The sequence below is a fragment of the Musca domestica genome, unplaced genomic scaffold, assembly GCF_030504385.1.
Source record: "Musca domestica strain aabys unplaced genomic scaffold, Musca_domestica.polishedcontigs.V.1.1 18, whole genome shotgun sequence".
In the NCBI taxonomy this organism is placed as follows: domain Eukaryota; kingdom Metazoa; phylum Arthropoda; class Insecta; order Diptera; family Muscidae; genus Musca; species Musca domestica.
Window position 1 is genome coordinate 11,918,304 of NW_026712238.1, and position 17,116 is coordinate 11,935,419.

At 34.6% G+C, this 17,116-nt stretch overlaps 1 protein-coding gene across 1 annotated transcript in view; it reads right to left on the reverse strand.

The window, feature by feature from the left end:
• Window positions 1–17,116, reverse strand: part of LOC101892782 (dopamine D2-like receptor) — a 250,824-nt gene that overhangs the window by 198,110 nt on the left and 35,598 nt on the right. The window contains exon 2 of the mRNA XM_059120935.1: window positions 1,141–1,180. The gene's annotated coding sequence lies outside the window, so the exon portion shown is untranslated. The remainder of the gene's footprint in view (window positions 1–1,140; window positions 1,181–17,116) is intronic.

The window sequence follows — 17,116 nt, forward strand, 5'->3', positions numbered from 1 at the left end:
ATTCTGTAGATTTAAAAAAATAAAAATCTTTGCAACCAAGGATCAAATTTTTTTAAATAATTTTCAGTCTTCCCCAAGTCAAGAATCCGACTTGAAGTTTTTAAGATTATTTTCGTGGCCAAAAGTTGGAGATTTTTAAAAATAATTTTAAAAATCTTCATGGCCAAAAGCCACGGATTGCTTAATATATTTTTAAAGGACTTTAAGAACAAAGAGAATGTATTTTTTGAATATTTTAAATATATTTAAATATTTTAAATTCACTATCTGATTTTGTTTAAAATGTTTTCATCTCAAATATTACCCCCAACACATAGCATTGTAGGGTATAAAATAGGGTATTTTTTAAAAATAAATACCAAATACTTCTGAACGAATGTAAAAGACTTCCGAAAGTCTTAGATTCATAGAAAATATTTTTAATGATTACCTGTGGCTAAAGTTGTAGATTTTTTTAAAATATATTCATATACTTCCTGAAGTAAACTATTTTCATTTCTCTTTATAACCAAGGACTTCCCGGCAATACAGAAATTGTGAAAATTTAAAAATATATTTTCAATCCATACATATGCAGATTGTGGATTTTTAAGAATGAGCTCAAAATGTGTTCGAGGACAATTAAAGTGTATTATTTGAAGAATTTTTCACTTTCTGATTTTTCACTTCCTGACCAAGAATATTACAAAATTGGCCTTTCTGACCAAAAACCTAGACTTGTTTTCATTGACTTCTTGGTGAAAAAATTTTAATTTTAATGATTTTTTTCTTAAAAATTCATGGCTTGAAATCCTGAATTCTATAAGAACGTTTCTAAAGAAATTCGTTGCACCAAATCGGAGGTCTTTTTTTATTCGTCAAAAATTATTTTTATAATTTTTTAAAAACTTCTTGACAAAAATTATGTTTTTATTCAGAATCATACCATTTGGTCTCCTATTACTAGTTCATATAGAAATATATAAAATGTCGAAGTATGAGAGTGTATATTTGATACCTTCAAACAATCTTTTTTAAAGGAAAGCCAATTCAATACAGTCTAATCGTATTTTTTATGAAATAATATCCAAAAAGAACGTGACTTTACAGTTTCAATATTCGTTCACACCAATGCATGTTTATACACAGAAATCAACTTACCTTAATTTGTTTCCTTTTTCCATTTATGTGTGAAGAAAATCTGAAAAATAAATAACAAATAAAAAATAAATTAACATGCCACAATCTCTGTGTGTATCAAAAATATATGTTTCTATCATATGAAATATCACATACAAATATTCGAAAATTAAATTTCTAAAACTTGAGTGATAATTAAATTATTCAATCTTTTTCTTCAAATAACAAATTTTCTCTTGCAATCAGATTTTCCTAAACAAACTCTCATTTCTTTCAAAATTATGTAAATATATTTATTAAAAGTCTTGCAAGAGAATAAACCAATAAATTTAGACTTTTGCAAACATTGATACGGATTAGTGTCACAATTAAAAAGGGTTCAAGTCTATCATGCTTGCTCTCATCAAATAACCATAATTGGCTGCCGAGAAGAGAACAGGAACGCACAAGGACATTAATCATTTGTTGAGTAAACTTTTAAATTATCCCAAGAGAAAATAATTTTGTTGAGTTGAACAATTTTTTTTTCGGTAATTGAATGAAACTTGAAATAATTGAGTTGTTCTGTTCGCTTCGCACAAAAACAAATTGCAAATCATTTGCAAGCTGACCGCACAAAACAAGCCATGGCATATGAACCCGCTTTAAAGGGCATTACAATTACCAATGTAATTAATAATGAAAAGTTTTGAAGAAGCGAGTAACCTTAAAATTGTGTGGAGAATTCAAAGTTTCGTTGAAGCTCGTGCTTAATTTTATGCTAATAATGATGTTATTGATTTCAATGCTGATCATTATTCAATTAGTTGAAAAGTTGAAAAAGGGGTTAATTATTTGATTTTAAATGGATGCAAAGAAATGGGAATAATTAAATTAAATTTCGAAATTTAATTGAAATTATTGTAGGGGTCAAAGGACGATTTCGGGGCATTCGTTGTAATGAGACAACGCGTGGCTAAAAATGAAATGATGTTTAATAAATTAAATTCAAAATTTTTCAACCCCTTATGTTGTTGGTCATAAAACATAGTTATTTTAAAAATATTTTGGAATTCGATTCGATTTTGAAATTTTCTTACACACATCAATTTCTTTTAACAAAAATTTAAAAACAATTTAAAAAGTCGGTTTTGCCGACCGATGTATACCCTCAGCCAATGTTCGATTAATTTTTCTATGGAATGGGCCAATGTTGTTCACTGTGGATCGGACCAATATAAATATGATATTAATATTGCGACGTGCCATGTTTAGACCATTTTGGCTACTTCCTTCGCGTTATATGAGATATGTGATAATTTTAGAAAATGGTAAAATGTAGTTGATCTTCTAATTCAGATAAAAATATTGGTAACTTTTTTCGCAAATTGTGACAGACCAAAGTATTGAAAATTGTGACCCTTTGTGGGTGAGGGGTTCGCAAATATATAATATCTTCGCAACAGATATTGTGTTAGCAAAAATGTTTGTATGTGTGAAATTTGAAGAGATTTGAATGGTGATTTGTGGGGGAGGTACCAGAAGAAATTGTCTGATATCTACCATCTTTAAAACAGATCTTGTGTTGATGGAAATATTGAGATGTACCAAGTCTGAGATCGGATGAGCTTCATGGATATTCAAAATTTTGACCCTTTGTGGCGGAGGTACCACAAGGAGTGGACCGACATATCTCATCTTCAACACAGATCTTGTGTTAGTAGAAATAACGGGATGTGTGAAATATGAAGAGAACCGGATGCTTATTTCGGATTTTATAATCGTGTTGGTTATTCAAAACTTTGACCCTTTGTGGGGGAGGAACCAGAAGGAATGGTCCGATCTCTTCGATGGAAATATTGAGATGTGCCAACTCTGTCGGATGTTTATAAGCTATATGGGTATTCAATATTTTGACCCTTTTTTGGAGGGAGGGAATCAACAGGAGTGGACCAATATATTCCATTTCCACACCAGACCTTGGGTAAATTATAATATTGTGATGTATGCAATTTGAAGGCAATCGGACTCTTGCATCACATATTATAATTAAAATTTTGACTCTTTGGGGGGAGATACTTGATAGAGTGGACCGATATTGTCCATTTTCGCACCTGACGTAGCGTTGATGCAAATATTGGGATTTGCAAAGTTGGAGCAAAATCGGATCATTTTTTCTCCTACTCTGCATTAAACTATTTTTTTTTTAATTTCGGCCTTTTGGAAGATACCAGAAGAAGTGGACCGATACTGCCCATCTCCGAACTCAATCTAAATTTGATAATAATATCTACGGTCTAAACTAGTTATTTCAACCCTTTGTAGGGGGAAGTACTTGATGGAGTGGACCGATATTGTCCATTTTTGCACTTGACATAGCACTGATGCAAGTATTAGGATTTACAAAGTTGGAGCAAAATCGGATCGTCCTTTCTGTTTCTGTGCAGAAAACTATTTATTGAAAATTTCCACATTTTGTGGGGGAGGTACCAGAAGGAATGGACCGATATTTCACATCTCCGAACATAATTTAAATTAGATAATAATATTACGAGGCACCAAGTTTGGACCAAATCGGATAATCCCTTCGGGAGTTACAGTGCGCTCCAGCTACATAGACAGACAAACGGACTAACACCCCTAGATTGACTCCAAATGTCTCGAAACGTATTTGGACAAAGAGACCGAGGGTCTAAATTTGTTATTTCGATGAGACACGTTTTGGACGTATCAAGTGATATATACCCTCTCTAGCCATATGGCTGAGGGTATAAAAATCAGCTAACATCGGCCAGGCCGAATTTTTTATAGCCTCCACCATTTGTAAGGAACCTGAGAATATTTGAAAAATACCGCTAAAATAAGAACCGTTACATGCGGGCTACGTGAAGAGGTGGACCTGTATGAGCAATTCTCATAGGATGTAGTACCCATAAAGATCTTTAAATTCAAAATCTGAAAAATTCCGGTGAATAATGTCGCTAAAATCGTGAATATACCGAATATCAGGAGGTACCGTTATATAGGTGCTATACGGAGACGTGGACCTGTATACAAAAATGTTTGTCATAGGTTTTAAAACCCATTACAAACTTCAAATACCAAATTTGGAATGTTTCCGGTAAATAATGTCACTAAAATCATGAAAGTACCGAATATCGTGAGCTACCGTTATATGGGGGCTATACGAAGACGTGATCCTGGATACAAACATTTTTGGAATAGGTTGTAGTACCCATTAAGATCTTCCAATACGAAATTTGAAAAATGTTGCTGAAATCATCAAAATACAAAATAATTATAACAGACAGACGGACAGACAGACAGACAGGCATCGCTAAATCAATTGAGAATTTTACACTGAATATGAATACTCATGATAGAATACAGAATATATGTACTCATGATAGACCATGAGTATTTCAAGGAGTTATAAAACGGAATGACAAATCTAATATACCCTCCATAGAATGGTGGAGGGCATAAAAATTATCTGAAATTTCTACCAAATTTTCATGGATAATCAGCAGCATTCTACATTGCCAATCTGCTCTCATATTGGCACGTCCGAATTCGCCCTTCCCTCTTTATATCACATTTGCCAAACTTTACGCTCCCTTTCCCTTTGCTAATTAATTATATGCATATGTACCGTGGCATTTTACATTCACTACTACATATGCATTTTATTTCCCTGCTTTCCTGAAAATTCCATTTAATGCACTACTAACGTAAAGCTGTTTCATTTTTCTTCATTTCATCAATTAATCCGATCGAAAATAACAACTGAATAATGGCGAACGAAAAAAAAAACTGAAAATCCTTAAAGAAAATTCATTAAAGAAGAAAAAGAGACTTTTAATGCTGTTGTTTTTAAAGGATATCAAGATTTTTCTTTGGCGTTCAGCAAGAAAAACAACATTTACTTTGCATAAATCGATTACAGCAGCAAAGGAATGGAAAGGCAAAGGGTGGGTGAGGAAAAACTGTGCATGGCAAAGAAAAACAATAACATCGAGTGAAAAGGAAATGCAGTTACGAAAGGAAAACTTTAAAGCCATGGTAATGTCTGTCAATACCGCACACCAACAACGTCAGCAGAAAAAAAAAGAAAAACTGCCATCATCGTCATCATCATCATCGTCTTCACGGATGAATGCTGTTCATATCATTTTCAACGTTGTCATCATAAACTCAAACGAATGGTTGGCTGATGCGACTGAAAACGCTTTTTGTTTTAGGTTTTTGTTCTGTTAACGCTTCACAATCATCCACTGCAGCTGGTGGAAGACGATGCAGATGGCTAATGAAGCTTAACGTTTAAATGAAATTTTCACATTAGTAAAGTGTTTTGTGGATGTTGGGAACTGGGAATTGGGGGGTGCTAGAGGTTATATGCAAAATGTTCTTTTGACGAGGACGTCAATGCAACGAATTGAAAAGGGAAAGAAAACTCAAAAGATAGTGTTTGGCTACTTATCATGGCTATTACATTGTTCTTGGCATTGTAATTATTAAAGTCGAGAGGCTTCATATCAAAAAGGTCATATATTTCCTAAGCCTGTAACTATTTTTACGAGCGATATCTTAAAAATGCACAATTTTTTCCAGGAAGACTTTAACACAATTTTATTTTATTAAAAAACCAGTAGAGAAAGTTCTAAAGTCGGGCGGAGCCGACTTTATGAAACCTTACACCACTTTGCTAATTTTTTAGAGCTCCACATAACAATTAAAACATTTTATGGGAGAATTTAATCATACACGCTATGATTATAATTGTAATTTAAAGTTAAAATTTTTAAATTCGGACTTGCATTGCCCATTTGGTGCAAAATTAATTTAAAATCAGATAAAGATATATATGGGAGCTATATCCAAATCGGAACCGATCTCGATAAAATTTGCCAAAAATATTTCTGAGCTGTATTTGATATATTTCCCTGAATATCGTTGTTACGGAGTGCATATTACGGCTGTGGGTAACAAATACAACAAATCGGATGAACAATATATATGGGAGCTATAGCTATATCTGAACCGATCTTCACTAAATTTGGCGTACTAGGTTCTAGACTCAATTCGGTCGTATGTGCCAAATTCCATCCCATTTGGGCGTTTGGTGTACAATAAAAGGTAAATCGGACGAAGTTATGTATGGGAGCTATATCCAAATCTGAACCGATCTCGACAAAATTTAGCAAAGGTGTTTCTGAGCTGCATTTGATATATTTCCCCAAATATTGTTGTCACAGAGTGCATATTACGCCTGCGGAGGACAAAAATAACAAATCAGATGAACAATATATATGAGAGCTATAGCTATATCTGAATCGATTTCGATCAAATTTAGCACACTTATTTTCAGGCCTAATTTGGTTGTATGTGCAAAATTCCATACTATTCGGACTGATATTACACGTTTGGTGCACAATAAAAGGCAAATCGGACGAAGATATATATAGGAGCTATATCTAATTGTTTACCGATTATCTCCAATCGTTCGTTCGTCCTTGGGCCAATCAAATAACTTGTGCAAAATTTCATCTCAATCGGATAATAAATACGACCTGGATTTTGTTCACAAGAATACATGGACAGACGGACGGACATGCATAAATCGACTCAGAATGTGATTCTATGCAGATTATCAAGAGGAAATATGGGTCTATCTCGCTTTCTTCTCCATGTTACAAACAAATGCACAAAGACATAATACCCTTACCACTATGTGATGTAGGGTATAAAAAAATACATTTTTGCTAGACAGTTTTTTTTAAAAAAATCCTCTTTTTTAGGGCTTGAAAAATATTTCTTTAAAAATTAAATTGTTTAAAAATTGTAGCGAAAATTATCAGAATATTGTAAATAGGGGCTATAACAAAACGAGATTAAATATCGACAATATTTTGCCACAGAGGGTGGAAACCGTTACATACTCTTAGCAGCAATTTTTAAACAATTCCGTCCGAACATATTCAGGTATTATTCTGTGGGGGCTATTAAAAGGTGGACCTATAGAGAATATGTTTAACCACAGAAAGAAGAACCCGTTACAAACTCTCGGTGATCTAAATTGTAAAAATACCGAATATCGGGAGGTCCCGTTATATGGGAAATCGTAAGCTGACATTGTCCATTTATGAACTTTAATTTAAATTTTTTAATTTGTATGCTCTTCACCTCCACCACGTTTGTAACATCCCTAAAAATTCGTCGTAGACCCCATAATGTATATATTCATAATCAGCATAAAATTCTAAGACGATTTAACGATGTCCGTCTGTCTGTCTGTCCCTCTGTGTGTCCGTCTGTCTGTCTGTCCGTCTGTCTGTCCCTCTGTCTGTCCGTCTGTCTCTTGAAATCACGATACAGCCCACATTATTTGACGTAGAGCGTCAAAAATTAGCAGAATAATTTGTATTATGTCTAGGATGGTTGGTATTGAAAATAAAATACATCGGTCCACGTTTTGGTATAGTCCCCATATAACGGTACATCCCGATATTCGGAATTTGGATGATTTTTGCCACACTTTTTCACGGATTTATATGAAAATTTGTATTTGTAGGTAATAATGGGTCCTAGTTCGTGCGGCGAAACATTGTATGTATAGGTCCACGTTTTTGTATAGCCCAATATAGCGGTACCTCCCGATACTCGGTATTTTTTATGATTTTTGCCACATTTCCCCACGAATATGTCTAAAAATTGGTATTTGCGGATCATAATTGGTTCTAGTGTTTTCACTAAATTTTATTAAATGAAAGCAAAAAACTGTCGGAAATAGCACCAAATTTTCGAATAAGTTTAGATTTGTTCGAATTGGTCACCTTTGGCACGAATTATGGCCTTCAAACGGCCAATGAAACGTCACACGCTGCCCGAATGTTGTTCTGATGTATTTTGGGCCATGTCCGGCGAAGCGCTTGCTTGAGGTGATCGATACTTTGGTATTTTTTAGTGCCAACCTTGCTTTCCAAAATACTCCAGACACAATAGTCCAACGGATTAGTATTCGTAGAGTTTGGTGGCCATTGTGCGCTGGAAATGACAAACTGCTGGACAAAGAATATTTTCTCACCGGAGAAACCCAAATTCGGCAGTTCACCGCAAAGTTCACACTAAGGATTTATTCACATTTAAATGCTGGAGTGCTCCAAGGATAGCCACTTGTGGTTTTCCAGCCAAATATAAAGAAATCACACTATCTCGATGAATTCCATCACGAATAACTTTTTTTTCTGGAAAATTCTCACCAAAATGCTTCTAAACAATATAATGAGCTGTCACTGGAATAATTCTAGAAGCTGTCAGACGAGTGGCTTAGAAATGACAGCAGTCTGAAATTGGTGGCAGTTTTTTCATCATACCCTGTAGATATAACTATTTGCTTTTGTAGCCGATATTAGCACCTATGAAACGGTAAGAAGTGACCATTTCGGTATTTGTGTTTTCGCCGAGGTTAAAAAATGTTTAATTGTATTTTTGGTATTTTTTACACAAATATACCCTTTAAATAGTATCCGAAGACCATTCAAATTGGAAAGCTTCTATCCCGTCTTCAACACTTTTCCCGTGCAAAATTTCGAGACGATTGATGTATTATTGTGTAGAGCAACTTCAAAATAAGAAAAATTTTCTGGTATTTGTCCATTTTAAACCCTAAATACTTAGAATCTATTCTGACTTTGTCCTGAACTCCAATCATAATTTCACAAAGATAGGGTCATAATTTCGCCCTGAAGCGTGATTACAAATTAACATGGGCAGACGGGCGGACAAACAAGTATAACTAGATCGACTCAGCCTAGCGAGATAGGAAGATACGTATATAACATTGTTGGTGTAAGGCTAATATTTTGAGATGCTACAAACTTTTTAGCCCAATCAAACTCAATATACCCCCATTACATGGTGTTGTAGGACATCCATGTTAACGCCCCCAAAAAGTCTCCATTTTAAATTTCAAATTAATCCAAATACCCTCACATACCTATGAACATAAGTGAATTGTCATTTCGAATTATTTCTGCATATGTAAATTTGAAATGTGTACATACAGTAGCCATCTTCGATGTCACAAACGATTTATGTTGAAATTTGCATTTACATCGCCGCTCTGATTCTATGCGAATTTTTTATCAATGCAAAAACAAAAATAAATTTGAATTCATGTAAATTTCCAATAAATCTATCTGCATTATAAATAAACAACTCAAGCAGAACGAAAAAAAAAAAAATCGAAAAATACTTCCATTGACCTTCAGCTTTTCTCTATTTTACCGTAACCATTGGTTATCATCTGCCTTTGAACTTCATGCTGATAATTTACTGTTCTTTTTTGTATTTGCTGGTATGTACACAGATAAATTTGAAATGTCTGTAGATGTGCTCGTCGATAAAATTGTTCTCGTTTCGGTCACATAATTGTATATTTTATGAAAATAGAAAAGTTTTAGATAAACAAACAAGTCACTGTGTACGTGTGTGTTGGTTGGTAGTGATATAGAATATTATTTACAACAACTTTAGATATTGCTGTAATGCGAAAATTTACTTTCCGTTTTGAAATTAGATGTAGACTAAAAGGAGTTTTGAAAAAGGGTGGTAAGAACCGAATGGTACGTGAGTCCAAATATCTGAGAGAAACACAAAACGAAGCAGGAAGCTTACAAAGAGATTTCCTAATTTGTTACTATTTTTATGGAAGTGGTTTAGAGCAGACCATTTCAAAATTGAATAAGTACAACAAACAACTTCACGTTCGATCGAGCGAAACTTCTCACACTTTCTGTCATACGACAATTTTAGTTAAAACCTATAAAAAAATATACAGAATTTACATAATTACCGACGTCGACCTTGTGTGGCTGTTATATGTTTTGACACAAGGTCGACGTCGGTACTTGGCGAAGTTCTGTATATTTTTGTTATACGTTTAAATATTGTTCCTGATGATGTCTTCCGTCGGATGATGAAATATCGAAAATAATAAAGAAATGTTAAAAAAACAACAAAGAACTCGAGCTCAATTTTAGTAAACTTACAATAGAAATAGTATAAAATAAAGGTTGAATAAAATAACTAAAAATCAGTAAATTTTTTAAAAATTGAGGGTTACCTTGCTTGTAAAATTTCTTATCTCCTCCCTTTACACCAACAGTAAACTCGATACCAAATATCAAAGTTCCATCTCTATCGCAACATAGTACGAATTTCTAAAATCTTCTTCTCTCAAATACAGACACCGTCAGTGATATCCATATCAAATTTCTGGATTTCAGCTCAATCTCTTAACCCAATACCAATATAGGAACATTCTTCTTATTCTATTCTTCCTTAAATACCAACATTGATCCTAATATCAAATTTCACGATTTCAACTCTGTATTTAGTACAATAGTAGTTTTTCCAAAATCAGTTCTTTCTCTCCACAGCTGACAACAAAAGTAATATCCAATTTTTTACTTTTCATACAAATATAGATCCCATTTCCTTCACCTACATATCTCAATCCTAGATGCCAACAGAGGCCTCAATATCAAATTTCGGGATTTCAGCTCTATCCCTTCACCCAATACCCAATTGAGTACCACTTAGTAATTTTCGAAGAATTAAAGTACATATTTCAAATATCAACTACATATCTTAACAACAGACATCAACAGTGACATTTATATCAAATTTCAGAACTACATCTCTATTTCTTCACCCAATACCAAATTAAGTACTTTTCGTACAACTGAAATATCAATTTGCAAACCCAACACCACATCTCAACACAGGATACACACAGATATCTCAACTGGATTCCAGCTCTATACATTCACTCCATACCAAAATTTAGCACCACTTAGTAATTTTCGTATAAATAAAGGACGAATTTCCATAACAACTGTCAACTCCCAAACACGGCTACCATCAGTAGTCCTAATATCAAAATTCAGAATTTTATTTCCATCCCTTTACCCTATATCAAATTTAGTACCATCATGCATTTTTCGTGCCATCATAGTTTACGTTTCCGAAACCACCTCTTCAGGACGAGATGAAAAAACTGCAACTCATTTATAAGCCACTCATATGACAGCTGTTAAAATTATTCGGCATTTATTGAAAAATGAGTTCGGCGTAAAGTCATTGAAATTCCAAAAAGTGCAAGAACTTACACCGCAACAGAAAGAAAAGAGACTCAAAAGAGCTAAAAAGTTGCTTCGCTTTGCCGAATGTGGTGAACTGCCGAATTTGATTTTCTCCGATGTCCAGCAGTTTGTAAACAAACAAAATGATCGTGTTTACTTGCCAAAGAGGTCAGCTGAAAATATGTACCTTCGGTTGGTCACCAGAACTCAAGCGCTCTCCGCTCGTATTAATCGCCAGTGGCATCAGAATAATTGCCGAATAGTATCGCGAAAATATTCTGGAGGGTGTATTAAAGCCACCACGAAGGGCACGCAAACATTTTGGCCGCAGACCTTGGACATTCCAAGAGGACTCATCACCATCGCACTCAGCACGCGCCACCCAAGAGTGTTTACAAAGTGAGGTTCCTCGCTTCATTTCCAGCGCCGAGGGCCTCCAAATCTCCGGATACCAATCCCTTGGACTATTGTATCTGGAATGTTTTGGAAAGCAAGGTTGGCACTAAAAAATATCAAAGTGTCGTTCACCTCAAGTTGGCGGGAATGGCCCAAAATACCGCAGAGCAATATTCGGGCAGTATGTGACAGTTTCATTGGCCGTTTGAGGGCCATAATTCGTGCCAAAGGTGACCAATTCGAATCGAATAGTACAAGACATAGCCACCAACCCGACGAATGTCGAACCAAATTTTATTCGTACTGTACGCAGTATTATATTTAATTAATATTGAAATTATAATCACTCGTGGTTGTAAGTCCTTAGGCTGACCCTAGTAGCAACTGAGCTTACCTCAGCTTTAGTTAAACCACTCGTTATAACTCTAATTCCAAATTTCAGAATTCAGTTCATTATGTTTGTCCCATACAAAGAATTCAATTTTTAGTACATTTACAAGATTCTGGCTTCAGCAATTTCGCCTGGACGTCAGTCAGTTATTTCACTATTCTTTTAGTACAGCTTTTTATACCCTACACCACATTGTGGTAAGGCTGTTATGTCTTTGTGTATTTGTTCACAACATGAAAATGGACGCAAGATAGACCCATAGTTACTTTAGATGATCTTCATGTAATCACTTTCTAGTCGATTTATGCATGTGAGTCCGTGTGTCTGTCCAAATGTCCAATATCAGTTCAAATGAACTGAATTTTAGCAATTCATACTAAATTTATCAATTCAACAACTTCTTAAAATTTGGTAAAAATCTGTTCAGATATAGCTATAGCTCCCATGTATGTATATGTTTCATCCGATTTGGGGTTTTAAGTCCTCATATGAGTAATATGCACTCCACAAGAATGATATTTGTTACCAGATATCAGATACAACCCATAAACAGTTCTGTAAGATTTTATCAAGATCGGATCAGATTAGGATATAGACAAGCTTTAGCTTGATAATACGTCTGCCATATTTTATCAAGATCGGTTCAGATTTTACGGTTATTGTTCGCCATATATGTATTATAAGCTAAAATTGAATAGATTTTTTTTTTTCAAATTCTACCGTATTTTAACATTTGGTGAAACTCGGTCCGGTCTGGCCCCAAAAAATATTCTTTAATATAAGCCTTATATCATGCACTCTGAATCAATTTTATTTGGTTCATAGTAGGTATGATCCATGGTACAATAAAAAGGCAAGGTAGAACTACCAGCTGATTACAATTTGTTTCTAAGTGTGCCCGACTTCTGCCAATTTTGTGTATGTATTTATTTATTTATTTATTTTTTATTTTTTTTTTTTTTTTTGAAAAATGAAAGCAAAATATTTTCAAAACCAATGATTGGAGGACACGTACATTGTGGCTCGCGCATTAAAGCTATTAACCAGTTAAGCCATGAAATTGAAAGAGTTTGAATCATATTTTTTAAGAGAAAAATCCAGGCATTTCATTCATTTTTCGCGCTATTTAGCTCATTTTAAAAGTGAGGAAAAATATTGAGAGAAAGTGAAAACTACTTGTTGTATAAAATTTTGAATGAGTCTGGCATTTAGCGGCCATAGCCTCAGGCCTGTATTTCTGTAGTTTTACGGAGCTACCTCCTTGTGTACCATGGTATGATCCACTTCAAATAAATCTCCAATGTGAACATTCTTGTTACGTGAGCTCTTCTGAATACGCCTAGTGGTGTAGTAGGTCCCACCCGGCTTTTGTCCTTTCCTTACTGGTTAAATATAATATAAATAATGTAGTTAAGGATTTAGGTGTTTTGAGACTTTGACCCCATTTTACTTCCGATTAAGATGTCATTTAAGTTACACTCATTGTAAGAGTATAAAAAATCGTCCTAATTTGTTTTATATTGATTTTACTATAATTTAGTCGCGCGTGGTCTTATTAATGTGCCAGACAAATTAACATCTATAATGTATCTCCTAGCGACATCCACAGTGGGATGAATCTATGACAACGAATGTGAAATTAAAATATTTCTAACTGCAAATCAACAAATCTATTTTCCACTTCAATAACTATTTATATACAAATGTTTTCCACACACAAAAACACTTGTATTAACATAGATACATATATACATAACAAATATGTACATTCTAAACATATAAATTCCCAAATGTACATAGTAGTACATATACATATTATATAACATGTGTTTTAACAAGCAAACGAACGAACGAGCGAAGGAAAAAATATGAAAAATAAAATCAAACAAATATGCGTTACATACCAACACACACACACACATTGCGTAACCGTGATTGCAAGAATTGTATGGTCGGAGGGGTGCGGGGGAGATCGAGGGGAGTTAACCAACAAATTGTGTGTGTATTTGAAAAATTTACGCAAATTTCCTTTTCGACATTTGTTTATTGCCACAAGTTAAAGCCGGCAGCTGAATATTGAGGAATATAATCGAAGCACGATTTGCCAATATTCAGTGATTGCGGGGAGTTTGTGTTCGAGAGTAGATGAGGGGTTACACGGGCTTGGGGGTGTATTTGTGCCCAAGTGAGTACGCTTACAAGTGAGTAAATATAAGGAATAATTAGACTTAAGGTTAATCCCAGATTTAGTAAAGAACCGCAGAGGCAAATACAATCACTAACGCATACGATGGTAAACAATGCACACACACACACACAGATCTACATAATATCCTGTTGATTTGTTTGCCTACACGCTGTGTGAACGTAAGCCCGTTAACCGGTGCATGTGGTTTTATGGCATTTTCAAATCCGGTGACTACCTTTTATTTCATTTTTCACCCACCAAGTTCACCCCCCACAGGGTAGATTTACAATTTTTAACGCTTTTGTTTTTTTTTTTTTTTTTCTTTCTTAAGGCATTACCATTGACACATTTACAACCATATTTTACAAGTCAGATTTTTCGTTTTACGCAACATGTTAAAATATTGGCGTTATTTGCGTGCGCGAATTTTCAGATTTTTACCGGCTGTGATTCTAAGCATATTGTCTTAGCATTTATAATTGTTTAACGTTTGCCTTTAAGATTTATTCGCAGCAAAGAAACAAAAAGCGAGAAATCATAATATTTATACGCTTCTACAAATAAATAATTGTTTAGCTCACGCAAGTTTTTACGCGAGCTCTGTGTGTGCTTTCGGGCTCAGACGGCAAACAATCGAAAAAAATATCGTGGGGCACATTGTTGCATTTGTTAACTTAAGAAACGGGGTGTGTTCGTTTTGTCGTTGTTATCCTTGGCAGTGTCAAGGACAAAGGTACTAAAATATTTTCTTCAAAATACAGTGGTTTAGGAATGAAGGGTTCTATATATCATTGTTAATATTAAGATAATCAATAAAACAATAATAACAAATCTACTCTAAAAAGCAGTAAGTTCGGCCGGGGCGAACTTTGAATACCCTCCATTATATGGAACGAATTTGGAAATTTTCAAAAAATAAAATCCGTTAAAAATTCTATTTAAATCTTAAAAAAACAGAATATAGCTGTTATATTGGAGTCTCTACGACGTGAACCTACATAGGCTTTGTTTGTCATAAGCCATTACCATATTCAAATTCGAAACTTCAAATAAAAGGTGAATATTGCAGCTAAAAGCACAAAATAGCGTATATAGGGGGATATACGTTATATCGGAGCTATACGAAGACCTGGACTTGAATAGACAATTTTCTGTCACAGGCTGTAGCATCCATTACGAACCTCAAATTCGGCATCTCAAACTATTTCGGAGAGTATTGTACCTAAAATACCGAATATAGGGAGGTACTGATATATGGGTCCTATACGAAGACCTTGACCTGCATACACAATCTCCTGTCATAGGCTGTAACATCCATTACGAGCACCAAGTACCAAATTTTAAAGAATTCTGGTAAATAAAGTCGCTAAAATCAACAAAGTACCGAATATAAGGAGGTACCGTTATATGGGGGCTATACGAAGACGTGAACCTGCACAAACAATTGTCTGTATAATGCTGTAGTATATATTACGAACTTTAAATACCAAATTTGAAACAATTCCGGTGAATAATGTCGCTAAAATCATCAAAATACCGAATGTCGGGAGGTACAGTTATATGGGGGCCATACCAAAACGTGGACCTACATGGCCCATTTTCAACACCAATATTCCTGCAGACATAACATACATTTGAGTAAAATCTATCTATCAATCTACTTTAATTCGTTCGGAAGCTAGAGTGATTTCCACAGAAAGATAGACGGACGGACATCGCTAAATCGACATAGAATTTAAGGCTGATCAAGAATTTATATACTTTGTGGGTGTAACAAACGGCTGTATGATACCCTACACCACTATGCGTATTTGTTTAGAGCTCCCGTAAGAAAAAAGTGTATATTGGGAATTTATGTGAAGTAGTTCATACCAACTACGAACCTTATTTGAATGCATATCATGGCTTTAGACTGGTTACAATTTGGGAGGTATATCCAATTCTGAATCGATTTTTAACAAATTTGACGGAGGCTTTTCTACCACTTCAAATAACATAACTGTATGGTGCATGATATGACTTGGATAAGAATTATATTAAAAAAAAATATTAGAGCGATAGACATACCGGACCGGAATTTATCAAATGGAAAAATTCGGTTGAATATTAAAAAATCTACACAGTTTGGGCTGATATTACATAAATGGTGGATAATAACAGTAAAATCGGATGAAGAACGCGGTATGTACCGAAGGTATATTAAAAACTGTACCTTTTTCCCTAAAATAAGCAATAGGTCTTCTTGTAAAAGATTCGTTGATCTTCTTACAAAACTCAAATTGATCTACTCATAGAAAACCGAAATTGGAAGACCAGCCTGCCCTCTCCAGTAGATCTCACCATGAAATATCAGTAGCCCTTTACGTGGAAGACTTAGAAGACTCATATTCAAGCTATAAAAAACTTCTGGAAAATCTTTCGCTTAGACACCTCCAAATGGTCTGATTTCAATAGAAGATCTGAAGAATATTCTCTAACCATCGAATATCTCTAAAAGGTATTTTGGGCTTAGAAAACTTTTGAAAACTTCTCTAGGACATTATCAATCCCTAAAAGGCCTGTCGAAAATTTTCTGGCTATGGACAACGCATAGATATACCGGACAGAGTTCCACCAAATGGAAACATTCAGTTGAATATGAAAAAAATTATCCAATTTGTGCTAAAATTACAGGGTTGCCCATATTCGACGGACCCATGTTTTTTTTTTTTTTTTGGGCCCATTCCAATCCACGAGGCTTGTCCGCAGGCAACATTCTTTGCGTCAATTGAATTTTGTACGGGAACAAATGCAAATCAATGCGAATAATCCGTTGTAAAGTGGACCGAGTCATGCCCAACTGCTGAGAACGGCGTTTTTGGGATGTTCTTGGGGACCTCTCAACACTGGCAGCGAGCG